Source organism: Ovis aries, chromosome 19, assembly GCF_016772045.2.
Source record: "Ovis aries strain OAR_USU_Benz2616 breed Rambouillet chromosome 19, ARS-UI_Ramb_v3.0, whole genome shotgun sequence".
NCBI lineage: Eukaryota > Metazoa > Chordata > Mammalia > Artiodactyla > Bovidae > Ovis > Ovis aries.
In genome coordinates, this window is record NC_056072.1 from 291,838 (window position 1) to 318,928 (window position 27,091).

General features: G+C 40.6%; 1 protein-coding gene and 1 pseudogene across 2 annotated transcripts in view; both read right to left on the minus strand.

Annotated features, from left to right (window-relative positions):
- Window positions 1–27,091, minus strand: part of URGCP (upregulator of cell proliferation) — a 120,201-nt gene that overhangs the window by 53,844 nt on the left and 39,266 nt on the right. The window lies entirely within an intron of this gene.
- On the minus strand, window positions 6,104–7,154 carry LOC114109393 (NTF2-related export protein 2-like; annotated as a pseudogene).

Sequence of the window (27,091 nt, forward strand, 5' to 3'; positions counted from 1 at the left end):
ATGCAACAATTGAGATAATCATTATGGTTTTTTCCCCTTTTTACTGTTAATGTTGCAAAGAGTTGGAGACGACTGAGCGACTGAACTGAACTGAACTGTTAATGTAACATATTACAATGATTCATTTTATAAATCTGACTTGGTCAGAGTGGATAATGCTTTTTCTTTTGAGAAAACCTGTCACAGGGCAAATATTATTTTGGTTTTTCAAGTTACAAAAATATAAACATGTTAAGAATATAATCTGTTTCATATAAGAATGGTTCTAGTCATTTAAAATTTATAAATAATTTGGTATATACAATTCATACACAAGCCTTAACACATGCAACACCTACTGAATGGCATACACTACTAGTCAATTCAGCTGTTGCTAGTTAAATGTAGTTTTTCAGACTGCTTTTAAACATAGGAAAGAGTGGTGTCTGGGCAATCTGATGATTACTAAGTGTAGTTTAAGAAGTCAATCCAAAATAAGAATGAGCTAATTTTGAGTTGGAATGAGTATATCTGATCAGTGGGAAGATGTTATCTAAATTTCAATTCCAGTCTTCTTTTATTTAATGTTCTTTCATTATTATACCATAAATATAGTGTGTAGATTGGTGCAAAAGTAAATTAATTATTTGTTTTAAAATTAAATGATAAAACATTAGCTTTGAGTTGCAGTGTAGAAACAAAACAGGCATATCTAGCATTAAAGCATTAAAAAATAGAAAAGATTTTTAAAATTTAATTGACAACTAAAACTAGGGTTATTTACCTTTAGATGTTGTGACACAAAATTAATCAACTAATCAACTTGTCCTTTTGAAGTTTATAGTTTTATAATGATCTGCTATTCTCTATTTTACCTCTGAAAAGGCAAAGAGTTAGTTACCTAACAAATATGTTTCAAAACAACTCTATTTGCTCAATGGCATATGGAAGAACAAGGCATAACATTAAATATTTTTAGCATTAAATGACTAAAATATAACAACAGTACAAAATATAGAGGAAAATCACTTATCTGGAGGGTGGCTCATATACGAGAGACTTCTGACCTAAAATTCACACTGAAGATGTTGAAGTTAACAGTGTCAAAAAGAGAAAGGAATAGCTTTGTTTAAAAATTTTGTAGGATTAGGCTTATTGCTGACATTTTACCTTCATAATTTTTTGCATAAATGTATATATGTGATATATATTATATATATACACACACACATATATATAGGTGATAAACATGAAGGGAAGTGGAAAAACCTTTAAATTCATTCTTGGAACAATGTGACACATGAGAGTATTTGGCAACTATACACATTACCTTAGCGATTTAAAATATACTATATTTTTTAATAAGGTAGAAAATAGGTACTAAAAATTTAACATTTGGCAACCTGTTTTTACTTTGGGCTCCAACCCCATATCTCTACATTTCTTATTCGTTCAGTTCAGTTCAGGTGCTCAGTCGTGTCTGACTCTCTGTGAACCCATAAATCGCAGCAGGCCAGGCCTCCCTGTCCATCACCATCTCCTGGAGTTCCCTCAAACTCACATTCATCGAGTCAGTGATGCCATCCAGCCCTCTCATCCTCTGTCGTCCCCTTCTCCTCCTGCCCCAATCCCTCCAGGCATCAGAGTCTTTTCCAATGAGTCAACTCTTTGCATGAGGTGGCCAAAGTACTGGAGTTTCAGCTTTAGCATCGTTCCTTTCAAAGAACACCCAGGGCTGATCTCCTTCAGAATGGACTCCTTGCAGTTCAAGGGACTCTCAAGAGTCTTCTCCAACACCACAGTTCAAAAGCATCAATTCTTTGGCGCTCAGCTTTCTTCACAGTCCAACTCTCACATCCATACTGACCACTGGAAAAACCATAGCCTTGACTAGACGGACCTGTGTTGGCAAAGTAATGTCTCTGTTTTTCAATATGCTATCTAGGTTGGTCATAACTTTTCTTCCAAGGAGGAAGCGTCTTTTAATTTCATGGATGCAGTCACCATCTGCAGTGATTTTGGAGCCCAAAAAAATAAAGTCTGACACTGTTTACACTGTTTCCCTCTCTATTTCCCATGAAGTGATGGGACCAGATGCCATGATCTTCGTTTTCTGAATGTTGAGCTTTAAGCCAACTTTTTCACTGTCCTCTTTCACTTTCATCAAGACGCTTTTGAGTTCCTCTTCACTTTCTGCCATAAGGGTGGTGTCATCTGCATATCAGAGGTTATTGATATTTCTCCCGGCAATCTTGATTCCAGACTGTGCTTCTTCCAATCCAGCGTTTCTCATGATGTACTCTGCATATAAGTTAAATAAGCAGGGTGACAATATACAGCCTTGATGTACTCCTTTTCCTATTTGGAACCAGTCTGTTGTTCCATGTCCAGTTCTAAGTGTTGCTTCCTGACCTGCATATAGGTTTCTCAAGAGGCAGGTTAGGTGGTCTGGTATTCCCATCTCTTTCAGAATTTTCCACACTTTACTGTGATCCACACAGTCAAAGGCTTTGGCATAGTCAATAAAGCAGAAATGGATGTTTTTCTGGAACTCTCTTGCTTCTTCAATGATCGAGTGGATGTTGGCAATTTACTCTCTGGTTCCTCTGCGTTTTCAAAAAAAACTTGAACATCTGGAAGTTCACGGTTCACATATTGCTGAAGCCTGGCTTGGAGAATTTTGAGCATTACTTTGCTAGCAGGTGAGATGTGCAGTAGTTTGAGCATTCTTTGACATTGCCTTTCTTTGGGATTGGAATGAAAACTGACCTTTTCCAGTCCTGTGGCCCCTGCTGAGTTTTCCAAATTTCCTGGCATATTGAGTGCAACACTTTCACAGCATCATCTTTCAGGATTTGAAATAGCTCAAATGGAATTCCATCACCTCCACTAGCTTTGTTCGTAGTGATGCTTTCTAAGGCCCACTTGACACCATATTCCAGGATGTCTGGCTCTAGTTGAGTGATCATACCATCGAATTTATCTTGGTTATGAAGATCTTTCTTTGTACAGTTCTTCTGTGTATTCTGCCACCTCTTTTTAATATCGTCTGCTTCTGTTAGTTCCATATCAAAATGATAGCATACTGAAAGAGGAACTCCCCAGGTCAGTATGTGCCCAATATGCTACTGGAGATCAGTGGAGAAATAACTCCGAAAAGAATGAAGGGATGGAGCCAAAGCAAAAACATTACCCAGTTGTGGATATGACTGGTGATAGAAGCAAGGTCCTATGCTGTAAAGAGCAATAATGCGTAGGAACCTGAAATGTTAGGTCCATGAACCAAGGTATATTAGAAGTGGTCAAATAGGAGATGGCAAGAGTGAACGTCGACATTCTAGGAATCAGCAAACTAAAATGGACTGGAATGGGTGAATTTAACTCAGATGACCATTATATCTACTACTGTGGGCAGGAATCCCTTAGAAGAAATGGAGTAGCCATCATGGTCAACAAAAGAATCTGCAATGCAGTACTTGGATGCAATCTCAAAAGCGACAGATTGATCTCTGTTCATTTCCAAGGCAAACCATTCAATATCACAGTTATCCAAGTCTATGCCCCAACCAGTTACACTGAAGAAGCTGAAGTTGAACGGTTCTGTGAAGACCTACAAGAGCTTTTAGAACTAACACCCAAAAAAAGATGTCCTTTTCATTATAGGGGACTGGAATGCAAAAGTGGGAAGTCAAGAAACACCTGGAGTAACAGGCAAATTTGGCCTTGTAATACGGAATGAAGCAGGGCAAAGGTTAATAGAGTTTTGCCAAGAGAATGCACTGGTCATAGAAAACACCCTCTTCCAATAACACAAGAGAAGGCTCTACACATGGACATCACCAGATGGTCAACACTGAAATCAGATTGATTATATTCTTTGCAGCCAAAGATGGAGAAGCTCTATACAGTCAGCAAAAACAAGACCAGGAGCTGAGTGTGGCTCAGATCATGAACTCCTTATTGCCAAATTCAGACTTAAATTGAAGAAAGTAGGAAAGACCACTAGACCATTGAGTGCAGTTCTATTCAGTTCAGTCGCTCAGTGGTGTCCGACTCTTTGTGAACCCATGAATCGCAGAACGCCAGGTCTCCCTGTCCATCACCACCTCCCGGAGTTCCTCAGACTTCACGTCCATCAAGTCAGTGATGCCATCCAGCCATCTCATCCTCTGTCATCCCCTTCTCCTCCTGCCCCCAATCCCTCCCAGCATCAGAGTCTTTTCCAATGAGTCAACTCTTCGCATGAGTACTGGAGTTTCAGCTTCAGCATCATTCCTTCCAAAGAAATCCCAGGGCTGACCTCCTTTAGAATGGACTGGTTGGATCTCCTTGCAGTCCAAGGGACTCTCAAGAGCCTTCTCCAACACCACAGTTCAAAAGCATCAATTCTTTGGTGCTCAGCCTTCTTCATAGTCCAACTCTCACATTCATACATGACCACTTGAAAAACCATAGCCTTGACTAGACGGACCTTTTTGGCAAAGTAATGTCTCTGCTTTTGAATATGCTATCTAGGTTGGTCATAACTTTCCTTCCAAGGAGTAAGTGTCTTTTAATTTCATGGCTGCAATCACCATCTGCAGTGATTTTGGAGCCCAAGAAATAAAGTCAGCCACTGCTTTCACTGTTTCCCCATCTGTTTGCCATGAAGTGATGGGACTGGATGCCATGATCTTAGTTTTTGGAATGTTGAGCCTTAAGCAAACGCATCAAGAGGCTCTTTAGTTCTTCTTCACTTTCTGCCATAAGGGTGGTGTCATCTGCATATCTGAGGTTATTGATATTTCTCCCAGCAATCTTGGTTCCAGCTTGTGCTTCTTCCAGCCCAGCATTTCTCGTGATGTACTCTGCATATAAGTTAAATAGGCAGGGTGACAATATACAGCCTTGACGTACACCTTTTCCTATTTGGAACCAGTCTTTTGTTCCATGTCCAGTCCGAACTGTTGCTTCCTGATCTGTATATAGGTTTCTCAAGAGGCAGGTCAGGTATGACCTAAATCAAATCCCTTATGATTATACAGTGGAAGTGAGAAATAGATTGAAGGGCCTAGATCTGATAGATAGAGTGCCTGATGAACTATGGAATGAGGTTTGTGACATTGTACAGGAGACAGGGATCAAGACCATCCCCATGGAAAAGAAATGCAAAAAAGCAAAATGGCTGTCTGGGGAGGCCTTACAAAAGCTGTGAAAAGAAGAGAAGTGAAAAGTAAAGGAGAAAAGGAAAGATATAAGCATCTGAATGCAGAGTTTCAAAGAATAGCAAGAAGAGATAAGAAAGCCTTTTCAGCAATCAATGCAAAGAAATAGAGGAAAACAACAGAATGGAAAGACTAGAGATCTCGTCAAGAAAATTAGAGATACCAAGGGAACATTTCCTGCAAAGATGGACCCTTATTCGTTACTCTCCCATTAATTTATTAGTCCTACCACCATTCACAGGAAAAAATATTTTTAAGAAACTTTGCTTTTAAGTCACCAAATGTATCAGATATTCAGGTATCAACCAGAATATCATCTATCTCTTTAGTAGATGTAGTCATTCTACAAGAAAATTGGCAAACATAAAAGGCATTGCTTAACATGAAAAAGATATCTCTACATGTGATCGCAGTGTCAAAGCAGTTATGCATACCTGAATCAATATATTTTCATTAAACTAGTTTGAATAAGTCATATTAAAACAGCATTACTGGTGTTTACTGAAAATAGGCAAGAATTTTATTACAAAATTAACGTACTAACAACAATTTTTTAACAATCCACTTCCTCTCAGAATTAACTTATGCTAATATCTCATAGAAAGCATTATGGAGGGATTTAATTTCTGTGATAGGCTGGGCTCACATTAAGTATGTTACTATAAAGATCATATGTTTAAGAATATTATTAGTATAATATTTATACAAAGAATGCAAAAGCTAGCATTAAAGCCTTTAATGGCACAATCCAAAACGGCAGCACCTAAAAAAAGAGGCTGCTAGAAATTTTTAAAATTAAGGAAATTTAGTTTCAGTACATACTAGTTTATAATGTTTCTACAGTTAAAAGAATTAATTCACATAAATTCCTGTAGCTGGAATGGACCAAAAGGACAACGTTGTCCTCTTCAACATCTAGTCTAATCTTTGAAATGCAAGCAAATCCTTGCAATCTTTGACACAGATTTTTCAGGCGTGGACTGAGCAGTTGACAGGAAGTTCTGGTTGAAGCAGTGTTTTTGTTACTATCAAAATTCACAGTTCCACTGTTCACAACAATTGTACTTTGGGTCTAGGTAAATTGCTCATGAACTGAGTGGCAATATAACATACTGACTTGGACTTCAGTAGAAGGCAACATCCCCCAAAATTAATATTGCCATTCCATAGTAAAGTAAAGTTGTCCATTTACAGTCTGATTAGTATATATCTTTAGTCCATTATCCAATCATAATTATTGACAAATTCCACAGCAGCTCTACATGTCTCATCTACATAAGTTTTAAAAGCAACAGATGTGATCATCAGGGAGTTCAGAGTAGACTGTCCCACCAAAAGCAGCATCACTACATCCTCACATCCAAACTCACTGGCATGCATGACTGAACAGTGGCTGTTCCTGAAAATGGTCATTCATTCCTTGGTGCATTCCCACTATTTCCCTAAGGCCAGTCTTTTTCAATTTCTTCATAGTTTTAATATAGTCTTTCTCTGGCTCTCCTCCTAATTAACTGCAGCTACTTCTCAGTATAATCACTTCACTTGTCTGTTCACTTCTTACTTGGAAAATAATCATCTTAATATGCTTCTACTACATTTTGTTTGTATTTTGTTGAGGATTTTTTCATCACTGAGACAAGAGACAGTGTTCTGTAATTTTCTTCTACAGTTTTTGCCCGGCTTTGGTATCAGGGCAATGCTGGCCTTATAGAATGAGTTTCCTAACTCATTTTTTTTGTAAAAAATTTCAATTTTTTTGTAAAAGTTTGACAAAAGTTGGTATTAGTTCTTTTTTAAATGTTTCACCAGGGAATAATTCACCAGGGAAGTTATCAGGACCAGGGATCTTCTTCATTGGAAGGGTTATAATTATAATTCTTGTTACTGATTCAATCTCCTTACTATTCAGATTTTCTTCTTTTTTAAAAAAATACATATATTTTATTGAAGTATAGTTGACTTATGTTTCAGGTGCACAATAAGGTGATTCAGTTATACAGACACACATATATTATGCTTGAAATAATTTTACATTATAGATTATTACAAAATATTTACTGTGGTTCTCTATGCCATACAGTAAACCTTTGTTGCTTGTTGCATATCTATTTTTTAATTAGAAACCTAGCATTCTATTTATAGTAAGTCAAACAAGTTAAATCAAAATGTCATAATATTTGTTAGGCAAAAATTCATAAGCTTTCTAAAGTGCATATATTATTTTATATATATATATATAAGCTTTTCTACTACACTTGATAAAGGCTTGAGAAAGAACATCAAATATAAAGAAGAGATAAATAAATTGGAGAATATAAACTAAGTGAAATGGGAGCACTGAATATGAAATAGAAAAAGTGAAACAAATTATCTAAAAGTAAAAGATCATCATATAGTCCAGTTGTTTTTCAAACATAACTATTCATTAGGAACACATCTAGAGGTCTGGAGAAAAAAAGCAACACCTGAGTATTTGTATTTTTCAAAAAATTTCAAGATAATCTGATATGCATCTGGATTTTTTAAAATGATTACAAGTTTTTCTATTAGATCCTAGTTTTAGTGATATGGAGTTCTATTATTTTTCTGTTGACCAATCATGATACAATGGTATTAAGTGAGTAACAGCTACATAATCACAATAGTAAAAGTGTTTATCAGTTTTCACAATCAATAGCCAGACCAAAAAATAAAAGATAATTACAATCAAAGCCATAATAGGAACATGATTAACAACAATATAAAATGATTGCATACACTTTGGTGGGGGGGGGGTGGGTGTCAAGCAGAATGATGGTAAGTGGAAGTGAATATATGCACTTGTTGTCATCCCCCCAGCCAGTCTATATCGTTTGGTTGGTGCATTTAATCCATTTACACTTAAGGTAATTATAGATATGTATGATCCTATTACCATTTAAGTAATTGTTTGGATTTATTTTCTGTAGGTCTTTTTCTTCTCTTGTTTCCTGCCTAGAGAAATTCCTTTAGCCTTTGTGTAAAGCTAGTTTGGTGGTGCTGAACTCTATTTACTTTTGATTGTCTGGAAAGCTTTTGATTTCTCCATCAAATCTGAAGGAGAGTCTTGCTGGTTAGAGAATTCTTGGTTGTAGGTTCTTCCCTTTCATCACTTTAAATATATCATGCCATTTCCTTCTAGCTCATAGAGTTTCTATTGAGAAAACTGTTGATAGCCTAATGGGAGTTCCCTTGTATGTTATTGTTTTCTTCCTTGTTGCTTTTAATATTTTGTCTCTGTCTTTAATTTTTGTCAGTTTGAATAGTCTGTGTCTTGGTGTGTTCCTCCTTGGGCTTATCTTTCCTGGGACTCTCTGTGCTTCCTGGACTTTGTTGACTATTTCCTTTCCCACGTTCAGGAAGTTTTCAGCTATTATCTCTTCAAATATTTTCTCAGGTCCTTTCCTTCTGGGACACCTATAATGCGAATATTGGTGCATTTAATGTTTTCCCAGAGGTCTCTTAGGCTGTCTTCATTTCTTTTCATTCTTTTTTCTATATTCTGTTCTGTAGCAGTGGTTTCCACCATCCTGTCCTCCAGGTCATTTATTTGTTCTTCTGCCTCAGTTTTTCTGCTATTGATTCCTTCTAGTGTATTATTCAACTTTGTTGGCTTGTTCTTTAGTTTTTCTAGGTCTTTGGTAAATATTTCTTGCATCTTCTCAATCTTTGCCTCCATTCTTTTCCTGTGATCCTGGGTCATCGTCACTGTCATTATTCTAAATTCTTTTTCTGGAAGGTTGCCTATCTCCACTTCATTTAGTTGTTTTTCTGGGATTTTATCTTGTCCCTTCATCTGGGACTTTCTGCTTTTTCCATCATGATTAATTTTCTGTAATACAGTTTTTATGTTAGCTGTTTGAGACTGTGCTTCTTCTTGCTTCTTCTGTCTTCCCTCTGATGGCTGAGGGTAAGAGGCTTGAGTTAGCTTCTTGAGGAAGGGACTGGTGATGGTAAAAATTGGGTTTTGCTCTGGCGGGCAGGGCCTTGCTCAGTATAGCTTTAATGCTGCTGATGGGTGGGGTTGCCCTCCCACCTCCCACCTCCCACCCCTATAGTTGTCTGGCCTGAGGTGACCCAGCCCTGGGGTCTATGTACTCTTGTTTCTGTTCAGTTGCCCAGTTGTATTCAACTCTTTGTGACTGCATGGACTGCAGCATGCCATGCCTCTCTGTCCCTCGCCATCTCCCAAAGTTTGCCCAAGTTCATGTCCATTGCATGTGCACTATAGTAGGGTTAATGGAGACTCCAAGAGGGTTTACACCAAGGGGAAACTTCCTGTGCCCCTATCCCTGTGGTGAGTCCCTGCTGATTCATGCCTCCACAGGAAACCCTCTAGCACTAACAGGTGTTTTCACTCAATATCCTGTGAGGTCACTGCTCCTCTTCTCTGGGTCTTGGTGCAAGAAAAAATTTGTTATGCCCTCCAAGACTGGATCTCTCTTTCCACCAGTCTTCTGCAAGGCCTATAATCAAAACCTACTGGTCTGGTTCCCTGGGTTTCCCAGTCCCTTTGTCAGATTCCCGGACTGGGAAGCCTGATGTGGAATTCAGAACCTTCACAAGAGTGAGAGAACCTCTTTGGTATTATTCTCCAGTCTGTGAGCTACCCACCCACCCACCAGGCATGGGATTTGATATTATTGTGAGATTGTTCCCCTCCTACCATCTTGCTGTGGCTTTTTCTTTGTCTTTGGATGGGGGTAGTATCTTTTTTTGGTGGGTTCCAGCATCCTCCTGTCAATGGTTGTTCAACAGATAGCAAAGTGCAGCACAAGTAAGATCTATTCAGATTTTCTACTTATTTGTAGATTTTATGTCTCTTCAAATTTGTCTGTTTTACCTAGAGTTATCCAATTTGGGGGCATGCAATTGATCACGGTACTCTATTTTTTATTTCTGTTGAACCAGTGTAATATCCCCACTTTCATTTCTGATTTTAATAATTTGAGTCTTCTCTATTTTTTTCTTGTTACTGTTGTTCGGTTACTGTTGTTCGACCCTTCGCGACCCTATGAACTGCAGCACACCAGGCTTCCCTGTCCTTATCTAGCTCCCTGAGTTTGCTCAAACTCATGTCCATTGGGTCAGTGATGCCATCCAAACATCTCATCCTCTGTCGCCTTCTTCTCTTGCCTTCAATCTATCCCAGAATCAGGATCTTTTCCAATGAGTTGACTCTTTACATCAGGTGGCCAAAGTATTAGAGCTTCAGCTTCAGCACCAATCCTGCCAAAGAATATTCAGGGTTGATCTCCTTTAGAATTGACTGGTTTGATCTCCTCACAGCCCAAGGGACTCTCAAGAGTCTTCTCCAGCATTACCATTCAAAAGCATCAATTCTTCAGCGCTCAGCCTTCTTTGCGGTCCAACTCTCACATCTGTACATGACTACTGGGAAAACCATAGCTTTGACTATACAGACCTTTGTTGGCAAAGTGATGTCTCTGCTTTGTAATATGCTGTCTAGGTTTGTCATAGCTTTTCTTCCAAGGAGTAAGTGTCTTTTAATTTTGTGACTGTAGTCACCATCTGTGGTTATTTTGAAGCCAAAAAAAAAAAAAAAATCTGCAACTCTTTCCATTTTTTCTCCATTTCCCATGAACTGGATACCATAATTTAATCTTAAGTATTGAGATATAAACCAGCTGTTTCACTCTCCTCTTTCACCCTTATCAAGAGGCTCTTTAGCTCGTCTTCACTTTCTGCCATTAGAGTGGTATTATCTGCATATCTCAGGTTGTTGATAATCCTCCAGGCAATCTTGATTCCAGCTTGTGATCCATCCAACATGAACTCTGCAAAGAAGTTAAATGAGCAGGATGCCAATGTAGACTTGACGTACTTCTTTCCCAATTTTGAACCAGTCAGTAATTCCATGTGTTGGGGCTGCTTGAAGGAGGATAAGAAGGATTCCCTCTTGAAGGCTGTCAGCCATCTTAAGGCAGGATGTGACCTGGGCCTGAATCCTGTTAACCATCATTAAAATCAGGAAACTCCTCCTCACAGATGGAAAACAAAGATTGGAAGTAAAAGTCAGGTTGTCTCAGTTAGATTAACGACAGTGCCTGCACCTGCATGTTGTAATTGTTAATTCTTCCACACCTGTATATTGTAAAACTAATTACTAACGTGTAACCAGTCATGTAGTGGGGAGTATAAAACTGAATCCTCCAAAATCATTGGGGTCCTTGTTGGGAAGTGATTCCCCTTAGACCCGCTGGTGTAATAAACTGTACTCCACTGTCTTGAGTGTCCTCTGAGATGTGTTTTGTGACTCTGGATTCTACAACATTTCTGATGCATTGGCCAGGAAGCCCTCAGAAAGGTAGGGCCATTGAGCCTCTGCCTGCAGCTTGCTGGGACAAGAGCCTCCAGGAGGGGAAGATGCCCCCTCCCCTGGATCAGCTCTTATTTTAGCAACTTGTCTTTCTAGGTGGACTTCACAAGACTGTGGATGACAGAAGGGAAGTGCGCAAGTAGGTCCCACTGTAATAGTGGAAGAATGAGTCTGACCAACCCCTTGGAGCTGGGTGAGTCTGTGGCGGCTGTGTCCTCATAGGCTCAGTGGAGCAATTGCTTACTGAAGTAAGTAAAAGTGGTAACTGAATCTGTGCTGATCATTTGTCAACATATTTTCTGGTTTCCAAGGGACAGTCCCCTTTGCTGTGACACCCTCCCGTTCTTCTTAGAGATTCAGGGACCTCCCCAAATGTTGTTTAGGACTGGACTGGGAACTGTGGCTCTGGATATACATTTGTCTGCACCAGTCTGTGATAAGACAGACTTGGATCACACCAGGGTCAGACTTATGCAAGGAAGAGTACGTGGAAGCCTTAATTGATTGGATTTGGCTGACTGCTGAGAGAAAAACACAAGAGGTATTACCACTGAAAGACTTATCAGGTAAGGAGGCCCTATCTTGGAAAAGGAGAAAGCAAGATATTGCTGGTGCAGGCAGCATCCAAGCAAGAAAAGATAAAGGATGATCTGGAGGAGGAGGAACTCCTACCTCCCCCTCCATACTAGGGAACATGAAGGGGACCCCCAGAACAAAAGGAAGGGACAAGAGAGAAGGAAGACTTTCCTCATCAGCCTCCCCCAGTGGAGGAGGTTTCTCTCCCTCCTACTATGCCACCAAGTGCAATGGGAGGTATTTTGCCAACATTATACCTACCACTCCCCAGTTTAGAAGAGGGGAAAAAGGGAGAGCCAAGTGTTCAGAGGCAGCTGAGGTCTACAAAGGAACCTCAAGAGAGAGGTTTTGCAAATGTCCTTAGGGAGGGCCAAGCAGCACTGCAGGTGGGGCCAGATGGGCACATCCATCCTGGCCCCACTGCTCTTTACCATCAGCCATTCTCTACCATGGATCTCTTGAACTAGGCAAAGGCACACCCCTCCCTATTCTGAGAAGACACAGGGTATGATTCATCTAATGGAGACTATTTTCAGGACCCACTGACCAGTGTGGGATGACATAGCCCAGCTTCTCCTCAGCCTCTTCAGTATGGAAGGAAGACACTGGATCTTCACAGACGCACATAAGTGGCTGGGCCAACTGGATCCTGAAAGTTGGGCCCAAGATGCCACTCCTGACACAAAACCAGACTGGGATTTCATTACTGACCAAGGTAAGCAATCCTTGAAACGGTATAAGATGGCCATTATACAAGGCCTCAAGAGTGGGGCTCATAAGCCTACTAACATGGCCAAGACTAACACCATGATCCAAAACACAGACGAGACCCCCAGAGAATGTTATGAGACTGTGTGAGGCCTTTCAACAGTACACCCTTTGATCCAGAGACCTCTGAAAACCAAAGGCTCATAAATGCTGCCTTTGTGGCCCAGTCATATCCAGATATTAGAAGGACACTCCAACAAAAGATGGAGGGGTTCTCAGCTCTTACCAGCACCCAGATGATAGGAATCACTGCTGAAATTGCAGGTGGGAACAGAGACTTTCCTCCTGTCTGTGACAATACCAAAGGAAGATGAATGGAAGCTATATCAGTCATCTGGGGGCAGAGGAGACCCTGAAAGCCCTAACAAACCTGTTTACTGAAGTACGGGCTGAAAGTAACCCTCTGAACTTGTGAAAAACCAGCCTCCAGTGATAATAGAGCTAAAGGTTGAGGCCCAGCCCATAAGGCTGTTACAGAGGCTCCCACACACTAGGCCTCCCTGATTTAACCAAACCTTTCACTCTGTACATCCATGAGAAAGGACAAGTATCATAGGAGTGCTGACACAAACAACAGCTCATGGCAGTGACCTGTGGCTTGTTTATCCAAGGGGCTGGATCCTGTAGCCTCTGGATGGCCCCCATATCTGAGAGTAATGTCAGCTATTGCCATTTTAATAAAAGAGGCTGACAAACTGACTATCAGACAGACTATTATAGTAAAAGTGCTACACGCCATCATCATTCTTCTAACAGGGCCTGGGGCAAAGTGGCTTTCCACTTCTCAAATGTTACATTATCAAAGACTTTTATATGACAATCCCCGAATAAGTGTGGAACCCTGTCAGGCTCTAAACCCAGCAATTTATTTGCCAGTGAGCCAAGGCCCTCCCAACCACGACTGTGAGGAGATGCTAGAGGAAGTCTTTTCTAGCTGACCAGACCTCAGAGATATCCCCTTAAAGCCAACTGGATGAGACTTACTACACAGATGGGACCAGATACTTGGAAGAGGGACACAGGAAAACTGGATACATGGTAACTACAAAGGATAAAGTAGTCGAGACAGGATGACTCCCTACACACTGGTAGGCTCAACAAGCAGAGCTCTGGGCATTTATATGTGCCCTAAAATTGACTAAAAGTAAGAAGGTAAATATATATACTAACTCATGGTATGCCTTCACTACCTTACATGTACATGGGGCCATATATAAGGAACTGCTGCTGCTAAGTCACTTCAGTCTGACTCTGTGTGACCCCATAGACGGCAGCCCACCAGGCTCCCCCATCTCTGGGATTCTCCAGGCAAGAACACTGAAGTGGGTTGCCATTTCCTTCTCCAGTGCATGAAAGTGAAAAGTGAAAGGGAAGTTGCTCAGTCATGTCCGACTCTTCACGACCCCATGGACTGCAGCCTACCAGGCTCCTCCACCCATGGGATTTTCCAGGCAAGAGTACTGAAGTGGGGTACCATCACCTTCTCCAATATATAAGGAAAGGGGGCTATTAATTGCAACTGGCAAGGAGATAAAAAGATAAAGAGGAAATTCTGCTGCTGTTGGAAGCAGAGTGGGAATCTGCTGCAGTGGTAGTAATACACTGTAGAGACCACCAAAGGGCAGACACACCTTAGGCAAAAGGGACACACCTTTGGCCAATCCAGTGGCAAAGCAAGCAGCCATCCCAGGACAACATAGCACCCAAACTTATGGGGATGCCTGTGGTGTCCAGCCTACTAACTGCCCAAGTGGCCCCAGTCTATGACAAGGAAGAAACCACCTGGGCATGAATTGAGCAAGGAACACTGCAGGAGGACAGATGGTGGAAAGTCTCAGATGGGAGATTTTCATCCCCTCTAGGTTGGCATTTCAATTGGTTACAGATTTCCATCAATCCACCCATTTAGGAAAACTTGTGACATTTTACAGTTAAAGAGAACCGCTCCATTTGAAAATCTAGAGGTGGACTTCACTAGAGGTAAAGCCATGCCAAGGATACAAATATTTGCTGGTGATGATATGTACTTTTACAGAATAGGTGAAAGCTTACCCGACCAAGACTGAGAAAGCAAAGGAAGTGGCCTGATGTATGCTGAGAGACCTTATTCCTAGGTTTTGGTTCCCTCTGAGTATAAGGATCAGATAATGGGCCTACATTTGTGGCTGAGTTACTCCAATTGGTATGCAAAGCAGTAAATATTAAATGGAAACTACATACAGCATATAGGCCACAAAGCTCAGGAATGGTTGAGGGAATGAACCAGACTATCAAGGTGACTTTGATAAAATGAGTGCAAGAAATTGGTGCCCCCTGTATGGACATGCTGCCATTAGTGTTAATGAGGATGAGAATGACCCGCCGGTTGTATGGGTATTCCCCCTATGAGCTAATGTTTGGGAGGCCTCCCCCACTTATTCAGGACAAAGGGGAAGGATGGAGGTGTTGCGGCAACTAGAACAATTGGGAAAGGTGATCCGTGACATCACCTACTATGTTCATGAGAAAATTCAATTTTCTCTAGGCACTACTATACACCCATATATTGCCAGGAGATTTAGCATGGGTAGAGTGCTGGAAGCAGCAGATGTTGTCCCCCACCTGGAAAAGGCCATACACAATTGTTCTAACCACTCCCACTGCAGTTAAAGTTGCAGTTACCACTCCCTGGATTAACACTTTTAACTGTTGGGTTTGTGGGGCCATGCTTTTATCGACGATGGATGGACTTCCTTGGTGGGTGTTTCCATTGTGCAGAGGGACTTTAGCCCCCTCTGCTCGTTCTTGAGACAACAGTGAGAAATGTTTCTTTCTTTGGTAACTCACAACCTGTCGATTCTTTCTTGGTGTAATCTCGATTCTAACCAAATTAATCAAGGCTATGTGGTGGCATTTGAGGTAAAAGCTATGTCTAATGATAATCCTTTTTCGAATTCAGTATTTTCTTGGATCAAAGGTGATTGGTAAAAAATCTTTCTGTGATTATTCTGTTAATCATTGTATTATTAATTTTTAGGCCTTGTATTTCCTAATGTATAACTTAGTGTGTAACTGACAGCCTTGCTACAGCTACATAGTCCCCATGTACAATACTTACCCATTACTGATGCCCATTGTTAGGTAAAGACGTGCATCAAGAGGGGGGAACATAGGGGCTGCTGGGAGGAGGGCAGGAGGGATTCCCTCTTGAAGACTGTCAGACATCTTAAGGCAGGATGTGAACTGGGCCTGAACCCTGTTAACCATCGTTAAAGGAAAACAGGAAAACCCCTCCTCACAGATGGAAGACAAAGATTGGAAGTAAAGGTCAGGTTGTCTCAGTTAGATTAAAGATAACGTTTGCACCTACATGTCGTAATTGTTAATTCTTCTGTACCTGCATATTGTAAAACTAATTACTAATGTGTAACCAGTCATGTGCAGAGTACATCATGAGAAACGCTGGACTGAAAGAAACACAAGCTGGAATCAAGATTGCCGGAAGAAATATCAATAATCTCAGATATGCAGATGACACCACCCTTATGGCAGAAAGTGAAGAGGAACTAAAAAGCCTCTTGATGAAAGTGAAAGTGGACAGTGAAAAAGTTGGCTTAAAGCTCAACATTCAGAAAACGAAGATCATGGCATCCAGTCCAATCACTTCATGGGAAATAGATGGGGAAACAGTGGAAACTGTCAGATTTTATTTTGGGGGGGCTCCAAAATCACTGCAGATGGTGACTGTAGCCATGAAATTAAACGATGCTTACTCCTTGGAAGGAAAGTTATGACCAACCTAGATAGCATATTCAAAAGCAGACATTACTTTGCCAACTAAGGTCCGTCTAGTCAAGGCTATGGTTTTCCTGTGGTCATGTATGGATGTGAGAGTTGGACTGTGAAGAAGGCTGAGCGCCGAAGAATTGATGCTTTTGAACTGCGGTGTTGGAGAAGACTCTTGAGAGTCCCTTGGACTGCAAGGAGATCTAACCAGTCCATTCTGACGGAGATCAGCCCTGGGATTTCTTTGGAAGGAATGATGCTAAAGCTGAAACTCCAGTACTTTGGCCACCTCATGCAAAGAGTTGACTCATTGGAAAAGACTGATGCTGGGAGGGATTGGGGGCAGGAGGAGAAGGGGACAACAGAGGATGAGATGGCTGGATAGCATCACTGACTCGATGGACGTGAGTCTGAGTGAACTCCGGGAGTTGGTGATGGACAGGGAGGCCTGGTGTGCTGCAATTCATGGTGTCGCAAAGAGTTGAACACGACTGAGCAACTGAACTGAACTGAACTAGTCATGTATAAAACCAAGTCCTCCAAAATCATCAGGGTCCTTCCTTGTTGGAAAGTGATTACCCTTGGACCCACTGGTATAATAAACTGTACTCCACTGTCTTGAGTGTTCTCCAAGATGTGTTTTGTGACTCTGGATTCTACAACACATATAAGGTTCTAACTGTTGCTTCTTGATCCACATATAGTTTCTTAGAGACAGGTAAGGTGGTCTTGTATTCCCGTAACTCTTTAAGAATTTTCCACAGGTTGTTGTGATCCACACAGTTAAAGACTTTAGTGCATACAGTCAAAGGCTTTTGTGCAGTCCATGAAGCAGAAGGAGCTGATTCTCTGGAATTCTCTTGCCTTTTCTGTGATCCAGTGGACGTTGGCAATTTGATCTCTGGTTCCTCTGCCTTTTCTAAATCCAGCTTGTACATCTGGAAGTTCTTGGTTCACATACTGCTGAAGCTTAGCTTGAAGGATTTTGAGCATTGCCTTGTTAGTATGTGAATGAGCAAAATTGTATGGTAGTTTGAATATTCCTTGTCATGTCCCTTCTTTGGGATTGGAATGAAAACTGGCCACTGCTGAGTTTTCCGAATTTGCTAGCATATTGAGTGCAGTACTTTCACAGCATCATTCTTTAGGATTTGAAATACCCCTGCTGGAATTCCAACCCCTCCACTAGCTTTGTCTGTAGTAATGCTCCCTAAGACTCACTTGACTTCATACTCCAGGATGTCTGGCTCTAAATGAGTGACCACACCATCATGGTTTTTGGGTCATTAAGACCTTTTTTTTGGGGGGGGGGTATAGTTCTTCTGTGTATTCTTGCCACCTCTTCTTAATCTCTTCTGCTTCTGTTAGGTCCTTACCGTTTCTGTCCTTTATTGTGCCCATCTTTGCATGAAATGTTTCATTGATATCTCCGATTTTCTTGAAGTGATCTCTAGTCTTTCTTATTCTATTGTTTTCCTCTATGTCTTTGCATTGTTCACTTACGAAGTCTTTCTTATCTCCCCTTGCTATGATTTGGATCTCTGCATTCAGTTCGGTATATCTTTCTCTTTCTCCTTTGCCTTTTGCTTCTTTCCTTTTCTCAGTTATTTGTAAGGTCTCCTAAGACATCCATTTTGCCTTCTTGCATTTCTTTTTCTTTGGGTGATTTTGGCCACCGCCTCCTATACGGTACTGAGAATCCCCATCTATAGTTCTTCAGGTACTCTGTCTACCAGATCTAATCCCTTGAATCTATTAACCACCTCCACTCTATAATTATAAGGATTTGATTTAGATCATACTTTAATGGTCTAATGGTTTTCCCTACTTTCTTCAATTTAAGGCTGAATTTTTCAATTAGGAGCTCATGTGAGCCATAGTTACCTCCAGGTCTTGTTTTTGCTCACTGTTTAGAGCTTCTCCGTCTTCGGCTGCAAAGAATATAATCAATCTGATTTTGGTATTGACCATCTGGTGATGTCCACGTGTAGAGTCATCTCTTGTGTTGTTGGAAGAGAGTGTTTGCTATGCCCAGTGTGTTCTCTTGGCAGAACTCTGTTAGCTTTTGCCCTGTTTCATTTTATACTCTAAGACCAAACTTGCCTGTTACTCCAGTTATCTCTTGACTTCCTACTTGCATTCCAATCTCCTGTGATAAAAAGGACATCTTTTTCTTTTTTCTTTTCTTTTTTTTTTTTTTTTTTTTTGGTGTTGCTGTTGCTGCTGCTAAGTTGCTTCAGTCGTGTCTGACCCTGTGTGACCCCATAGACAGCAGCCCACCAGGCTCCTCTGTCCCCGGGATTCTCCAGGCAAGAATACTGGACTGGGTTGCATTTCCTTCTCCAATGCACTCAAGTACTGCATTTTTTATTCTTTTGTTGACCATTGGGCTAATCCATTTCTTCTAAGAGATTCTTGCTCACAGAAATAGATATAATGGTCATATGAATTAAATTCAGCCATTCTCATCCAATTTAGGTCAATGATTCCTAAAATGTCAGTGTTCACTCTTTCTACCACGTCCAATTTACCTTGATTCATGGACCTAGCATTTCATGTCCCTATGCATTATTGTTCTTTAGAGCACTGGCCTTTACTTTCAGCACCACACGTATCCAAAACTGAGAATAGTTTCCATTTTGGCACAGCCTCTTCATTCTTTCTGAAGTTATTTCTCTGTTCTTCTCCAGTATCATTTTGGGCACCTACCAATCTGTGGGGCTCGTCTTCTGGTGTCATGTCCTCTTGCATTTTCATACTGTTCATCAGGTTCTCAAGGCAAGAATACTGAAGTTATTTTCCATTCCTTTCTCAACTGGTAAAGAATTCACCTGTGATACCGGAGACCTCAGTTTGATTTCTGGCTTGGGAAGATCCCGTGGAGGAGAGATAGGTTATCTACCTTAGTATTCTTGGTCTTCCCTGGTGGCTCAGTAAAAAATCTGCCTGTAGTGCAGGAGACTTGGGTTCCATATCTGGGTTGGGAAGATCTCCTGCAAGAAGAAAATGACAATCCACTCCAGTATTCTTGCCTGGAAAGCTCCACGGACAAAGGAGCTTGGCAGGATACAGTCCATGTGGTCACAGAGTTGGACATGACTGAGAAACTTTCACTTTCTTTCTCCAGGGGACCACCTTTTGTCAGAACTCTCCACCATGACCCATCCATCTTAGGTGGCCCTGCATGGCATAGCTCATAGCTTCACTGAGTTAGGCAAGGCTGTGATTCATGTGCTCATTTTGGCCCAGGTCAGTTCACTCGCCCAGTCATGTCGGACTCTTTGTGATTCCATAAATCGCAGCATGCCAGGCCTCCCTGTCCATCACTAACTCCCGGAGTTCACTCAAACTCACGTCCATCGAGTCAGTGATACCATCCAAACATCTCATCCTCTGTCGTCCCCTTCTTCTCCTGCTCCCAATCCCTCCCAACACCAGAGTCTCTTCCAATGAGTCAACTCTTCACATGAGGTGACCAAAGTACTGGAGTTTCAGCTTTAGCATCAGTCCTTCAAATGAACACCCAGGACTGATCTTTAGCATAGACTGTTTGGATCTCTTTGCAGTTCAAGGGACTCTCAAGAGTCTTCTCCAACACCATAGTTCAAAAGCATCAATTCTTCGGTGCTCAGCTTTCTTCACAGTCCAACTCTCACATCCATACAAGACCACTGGAAAAACCATAGCCTTGACTAGATGGACCTTTATTGGCAAAGTATTGTCTCTGTTTTTGAATATGCTATCTAGGTTGGCCATAACTTTCCTTCCAAGGAGTAAGCGTCTTTTAATTTCATGGCTGCCATTACCATCTGCAGTGATTTTGGAGCCCCAAAAAATAAAGTCTGACACTGTTTCCACTGTTTCCCTCTCTATTTCCCATGAAGTGATGGGACCAGATGCCATGATCTTCGTTTTCGGAATGTTAAGCTTTAAGCCAACTTTTTCACTCTCCTCTTTCACTTTCATCAAGAGGCTTTTTAGTTCCTCTTCACTTTCTGCCATAAGGGTGGTGTCATCTGCATATCTGAGGTTATTGATATTTCTCTCAGCAATCTTGATTCCAGCTTGTGCTTCTTCCAGCCCAGCGTTTCTCATGGTGTACTCTGCATATAAGTTAAATAAGCAGGGTGACAATATACAGCCTTGACGTACTCCTTTTCCTATTTGGAACCAGTCTGTTGTTTCATATCCAGTTCGAACTGTTGCTTCCTGACCTGCATATAGGTTTCTCAAGAGGCAGGTCAGGTGGTCTGGTATTCCCATCTCTTTCAGAATTTTCCACAGTTTATTGTGATCATTTTGGCTAGCTTTCTACAATTATTGCTTTTGTTCTGGAGGCTATGGGATTGTAGTTCTTACTTCTTCTGTCTGCCTTCTGATGGATGTCTTATGAAAGCTTTCTGATGGGAGGGACTGGCTGTGGAGAAAACATACTCCTTATGATAATCTAATGCCTGATGATCTGAGGTGGAGCTGAGGCAGTGACGCTAGTGCTGGGGAGTGGCTGCAAATACAAATTATTATTACCAGAGAGGTTTGACTGTGGAGTCCATAATAAATCAATAGCTTGCAGATATATCAAAACTTGTCAGTGAGTGACAAGTAAAAATTATGCTATATCTGGTGGCAGGCTTTATAATGACAAGTGAATTGATATACTTCAATTGTATAGCTGCATCTGTGGCAGGCTTTAAGTCAGAATCCAACACTTATTTTAGTCTGCACATGGCCTGATTGGAGAAGGAAATGGCAACCCACTCCAGTGGTCTTGCCTGGAGAATCCCAGGGATAGGGGAGCCTGGTGGGCTGCCATCTATGGGGTCACACAGAGTCGGACACGACTGAAGTGACTTAGCAACAGCAGCAGCAGCACATGGCCTGCCCATTATTTTATTTACCATTTCTGTCCATGCCTTTTCTCCATGCTGCATATGTGTCTCAGTCACAGTTTGGTGAGCCCACAAGCTAACACTAACCAAAATGAGTAAAAAACAAATGTCACTGGGGTGCTTCTTTGAAAGGGGAGGAAGATCCAATAAGAAGAAAACAGAAGATTCTAAGACTGCCAACAAAAAGAAAGCTGAATTTAAAAGAAAATAACAGAGTCCTACTTAAATTACAGGTTTATTGCAACAGGTGATTCATGTTCTCTAAGCCCATTTTGTATAATATGTGGCAACCAGCTATCCAATGAAGCCATTAAACATGCTTTGCCACATAGAGACCAAGCACACTGTGTCAAAAGACAAGCCTTTGGAATTTTTCAAAAGAAAGTAATGTAAATGCAAAGATCAGAAGCAATCATTGAAGGCCACCACTTCGTCAAATGTGTCTACACCAAGAGCATCATTCTTAGTGGCTAACTGCATTTCTAAAGCTAAGAAGCCCTTTATCACTGGGGAAGAGGTGATTCTACTTGCTCCTAAGGATATTTGTTGTGAGCTCTTAGGAGAGGCTGAAATTCAAAAGTACCACCATGACTAGATGAATTAATGAAATAGCAGCAGATATTGAGGTACAATTGTTGGCAAGGATTGATGAGTCACCATGGTAAGTAATCCAGGTTGGCGAGTCTACTGATATTGACAAAGAGGCAAAATGCTGTGTGTGTGTGTGTGTGTGTGTGTGTGTGTGTGTGTGTGTGTGTGAGAGAGAGAGAGAGAGAGAGAGAGAGAGAGAGAGAGAGATTTTTCAGGAGGATGTGCAAGAGGATATGCTATTTGCCTTTTTATTGTCAGCTAACACCAGTTTCAGAACTATTCAAGTCTTTAAGTGACTATGTATCAGGAAAGCTGAACTGGTCATTTTGAGTTGGTATATGCATGGATGGAGCACCTGCCATTACTAGACAGCTTTCTGGTTTCACTACTCCAGTCAAAGAGGTCACTTCTGAATGTGAGTGTATGCATTGTGTCATTTATAGAGAAATGCTCGCTGGCCAAAAATGTCACCCAAACATTTCACAGATTATGATTGAAATTAGTTAACAACATCAAAATACATGCCCTTAATTCACATCTGTCCACACAGCTCTGTGAGGAGATGAACGCAGAGCACACACATCTTCTCTTATAAACAGAAGTGAGATGGCTTTCTAAAGGTAGACCACCAGCCAGAGTTTTTAAGTTATGAGAGCCACACCAGATATTTTTTTAGAGAAACAGTCACCACTGGAAGCACATTTCAGTGGAACAGAATGGGTCACAAACATTCTTACTTGTGTGACATATTCAAGTTGCTCAACAAACTCAATCTGTCACTTCAGGGGAGAAGGACAACTGTGTTCTAGCCAGCAGATAAAGTGTCTGCATTCAAAGTCAAATTTAAATTATGGGCCTTCTTTCTCCCAGCTAATGCATGATCATCAATCTCAATTTTCAAGAGTTTGAGAATTAGTTCCCAATTACAAAAGATCCCCAAACTGGGAAGGAATGAATCAGTGATCCGTTTGTGAATAAGCCAGGTAAATCGACCCTGTACATGCTAGAAGAGGCAATTGCTTGAGATTGCAAATGATGGTAGCTTTAAAAGTATGTTTGAGACAATGTCAAATCTCCATTCTGGATTGAAGTCAAGGTGGAATATGCTGAGATTGCCACAAAAGCACTGAAAAGGCTGCTTCCATTTCCAACATCCTATCTTTATGAAGGAAGATTTTCTGCAGTGACAGCAATCAGAACAAGATTAGAGTAGAATGGACATAAGCAACACACTTTGGGTGTCACCGTCTTCTATTACCCCCAGGTGGGACCAGCTAGTTGCAGGAAAACAAGCCCAGGGCTCCCACTGATTAAGGTAACTATCTAACGTCCTTTCTCTTTGCAGCAGTCCCTTGAGCACTTCTCCCAGGGACAGTGTAGTGTCACAGACTCCCTTGGCTTTTGTTGATCTGGGAATGACAGTTTTGCTGTATATATGAATCTTAATTGACAGTTTTTTTTTAAAGGACTTCGAATACATCTTTTCACTATCTTCTGACTTCCAAAGTTCCTAATGAGAAACCTGCAAATAATCTCTTTTTGGGTTACTTGTGTGTAATGATTTCCTTCTCACTTGCTACTTTCAGGATTTCTTTTTCTTTTGAAAATTTAACTATAATGTGTCTTGGTGTAGGTCTCTGATTTCATTTTATTTGGAGTTTACTGAACTTCTTGATGTTTACATGCATTCATTTCTTTAAATTCTAGAAGCTTCTAATATTATCTCTTCACTCTGTCTCTCTGCCTCTTTCTCATTTCTCCTTAGGGGACTCCCACAATGCATAATTTGGTCTTTTTGATGGCATTCACTTGTTATGCTCTGTGTGCTTTTCCTCAATCATTTCTCTTTCTGTTCCCCAGACTGGATAACTTCTGTAGTATCTTGTCTTTACTCTTTCTGTTCCTCAGCCATGATCATTTCCAGAGTCCTATATTCAAGTTTGCTGATTTATTCTTCTGCCTGCCAAGTCTTCTTTGAATGTTGCTGATGAATTTTTCATTTTAGTTATTATCCTCTTCCATCCCAGAATTTTATTTTGGTTTCTTTCTAGGGTTTCTATCTCTTTATTGATATTTTCTGTTTGTTTACTCACAGTTTTCTTGAGTTTCTCCACATATTCTTTTACTTATTTCAGCATCTTTAGAACCATTGTTTAAAAGCCTTTGTCTAATACATCTGCCACAAACTTTTTAAAATTTTATTTTATGATGGAGTAGAGTAGATTTACAATTTTGTGTTCAAATTTACAGCAAAATGATTTGTTATACATATACATGTATCTATTCTTTTTCAAATTATTTTCCCATTTAGGTTATTCCAGAGTACTGAGCAGAGTTCTCTGTGCTATATAGGAGGCCCTTGTTTGTTATAATTTTTCTTTTTTTTTTTTAATTGGGGTATAGTTGATTTAAAATGTTGTATTCATTTCTCTTGCACAACAAAGTAAATCAGCTATATGTATACATACTTGCCCTCCTTCTTGGACCTCCCTCCCATTCCCTATCCCATACATATAGGTCACCACAGAGCACCAAGCTGAAATCCTTGTGCTATACAGCAGGTTCCTACTATCTGTTTTACACATGGCAGTACACATAAATCAATCCCAATCTCCCAATTTATCTCACCCCCAACTCCTCTCCCTCATGTCCATAATCTGTTCTCTGTCTGTATCTCTATTCTTGCCCTGCAAAAAGGTTAATCTGTGCCATTTTTCTAGATTCCACATGCATTCATTAATATATGATGTTTGCTTCTCTCTTTCTGACTTATTTCACTCTGTTTTACAGACCCTAGGTTCATCCAAATCTCTACAAATGATCTAATTTTGTCCTTTTTTATGTCTGAGTAATATTTCATTGTACCAGATTTTTTTAACCCACTCACCTGTCAATGGACCTTTAGGTTTTTTCAATATCCTGGATATTGCAAACAGTGCTGCAAAGAACACTGGGGTGAAAATATCCTTTTGAACCATGTCTTTCTCTGGATATACGCCGAGGAGTAGGATTGCTGGATCATATGGTAGCTCTGTTTTTAGTTTCTTAAGGAACCTCCATACTGTTCTCCATGGTGGCTTTACCAATTTATATTCCCGCCAACTCTGTAGGAGAGTTTGCTTTTCTCCACATTCTCTGCAGCATTACTTGTAGACTTTTTGACAATGGCCATTCAAATTTGCCGGGAGCCAGCACGGGAGATCCCACCAATGACAAGGTCATGTGGAAGAGAACTGTTAAGCAAGGCTTCAGGACTCGAGGGGCTCCCTAGAGTGGCTCGAGGATCTACCACAAACCCAGAATCTGTCTGTCTTACTATTTCATGACTTTCACCAACTCCTCTGACATTAACAGGGGGCTATCTCCAACCACCTTTCTCTGGAGAAAATCAACTTAGGGCTCTAGCTAATAAGTCTCCTGGACATGAGAGGAATATTTCAAATCAACCCCCCTCTGTTAGCATTCTAGCTTGCTTGGCAGGTTTATCCAGACTTGCAGCTATGCATATGATTGTTCACAGCCTCCCAACTGTGAGAGGCATGAGAAGCCTAAAACATAGAGCCTTTCAAAGAGTTAAAAGTTATTAGAGTGGTGCTGGTGTAGGATTTCATTATTGGGCCAGTGCTTGGTGCTAAGTTCCCATGTCTCTTATCCACTGTGCACCTGGGAGTGCATTGGTTGACATAGTTGGAATGTAAGAAAAACAAGTGTAGCCTTGAGATTAACCACATCAGACTTTTGAGCGAATTGGTTCTTTCTTGTAACTCACTGCACCTTTGCTCCATGAGAAATGTAACTCTGTTTAGCATTTTCTGAGGCTGACATAGATTAGAAATATAAAGAAAAAACATTTCAAGGGAAAATAAGTTTTCTGGTTGAGCAGCCTTTATCAAAAGAGGGTCATAAAATGTCCACAGGCCTCCAAGGCCAGAAGATAATGTACACAACATTGTCTATGGGAAAGGTTTGCAGAAAAAAAAAAAATCCTGGTTTTGATAAAGACAAAACAAATGTAATGTTTGGGCTGACTCTGTATGACTTTGCATCTTTCATTTCCCTCTATGTACAAGTCAAGGTATAAAAGTCCCTTTTGAAAATAAAAATACTGGGCCTCGCTCACCAAAGAAGTTTGGTCACCCTGTGTTTTTCTTTTTTTCTCTCTTTCTTTCTTTTTCTCTCTCCCTCTCTCTCCCTCTCTTTTTCAGGCTGATCCCTGGAACACAGAGGCTCTCTGCGTTCACTTTCCTGCCTGAGCTTCTAAGACTTTATTAGCTTTCTGTGCAAACCAAAGAATATCAGCCTCTTTCTCTCCTCTATTTTCTTATCTACAACATTCTTTCCTTATCTCTCTCTAAATCATCCACTGACGCCATTCCTCCTTCGGGTTCCCCTGGATCCTGCAGGGGCTGGATCCTGGCACAAATTCTTGTGAAGTGATATCTTTGTAGTTTTGATTTGCATTTTTCTAATAACTAGTATGTTGAGCATTTTTTCCTGTGCCTCACGGCCATCTGGATATCTTCTTTGGAGAAATATCTGTTTAGATTTCCTGCCACTTTTCAAATTAGGTTTCTTTTTATATTGAGCTGCATAAGCTGTTTGTATATTTTGGGTGTTAATTCATTGTCAGTTACAGCACTTGCAAATATATTCTCCCATTCTGTGTGGTGTCTTTTCGGTTTGACTATGATTTCCTTTGCTGTGCAAAAGCTTTTGAATTTGGTTAGGTCCCATTTGTTAATTTTTAAAATTTCACTTACTCTAGGAGTTGGATTGAAAAAGATATTGCTGTAATTTCTGTCAGAATGTTCTGTTGATAATTTTCTTGTAAGTGTTTTAGAGTATCCATTCTTATGTTTAGTTCTTTTATCCATGTTGAATCTTTGTGTATGGGGTTAAAGAATGTTCTAATTTCATTCCTTTATACACAGCTGTCCAATTTTCTAAGCATCATTTAGTGA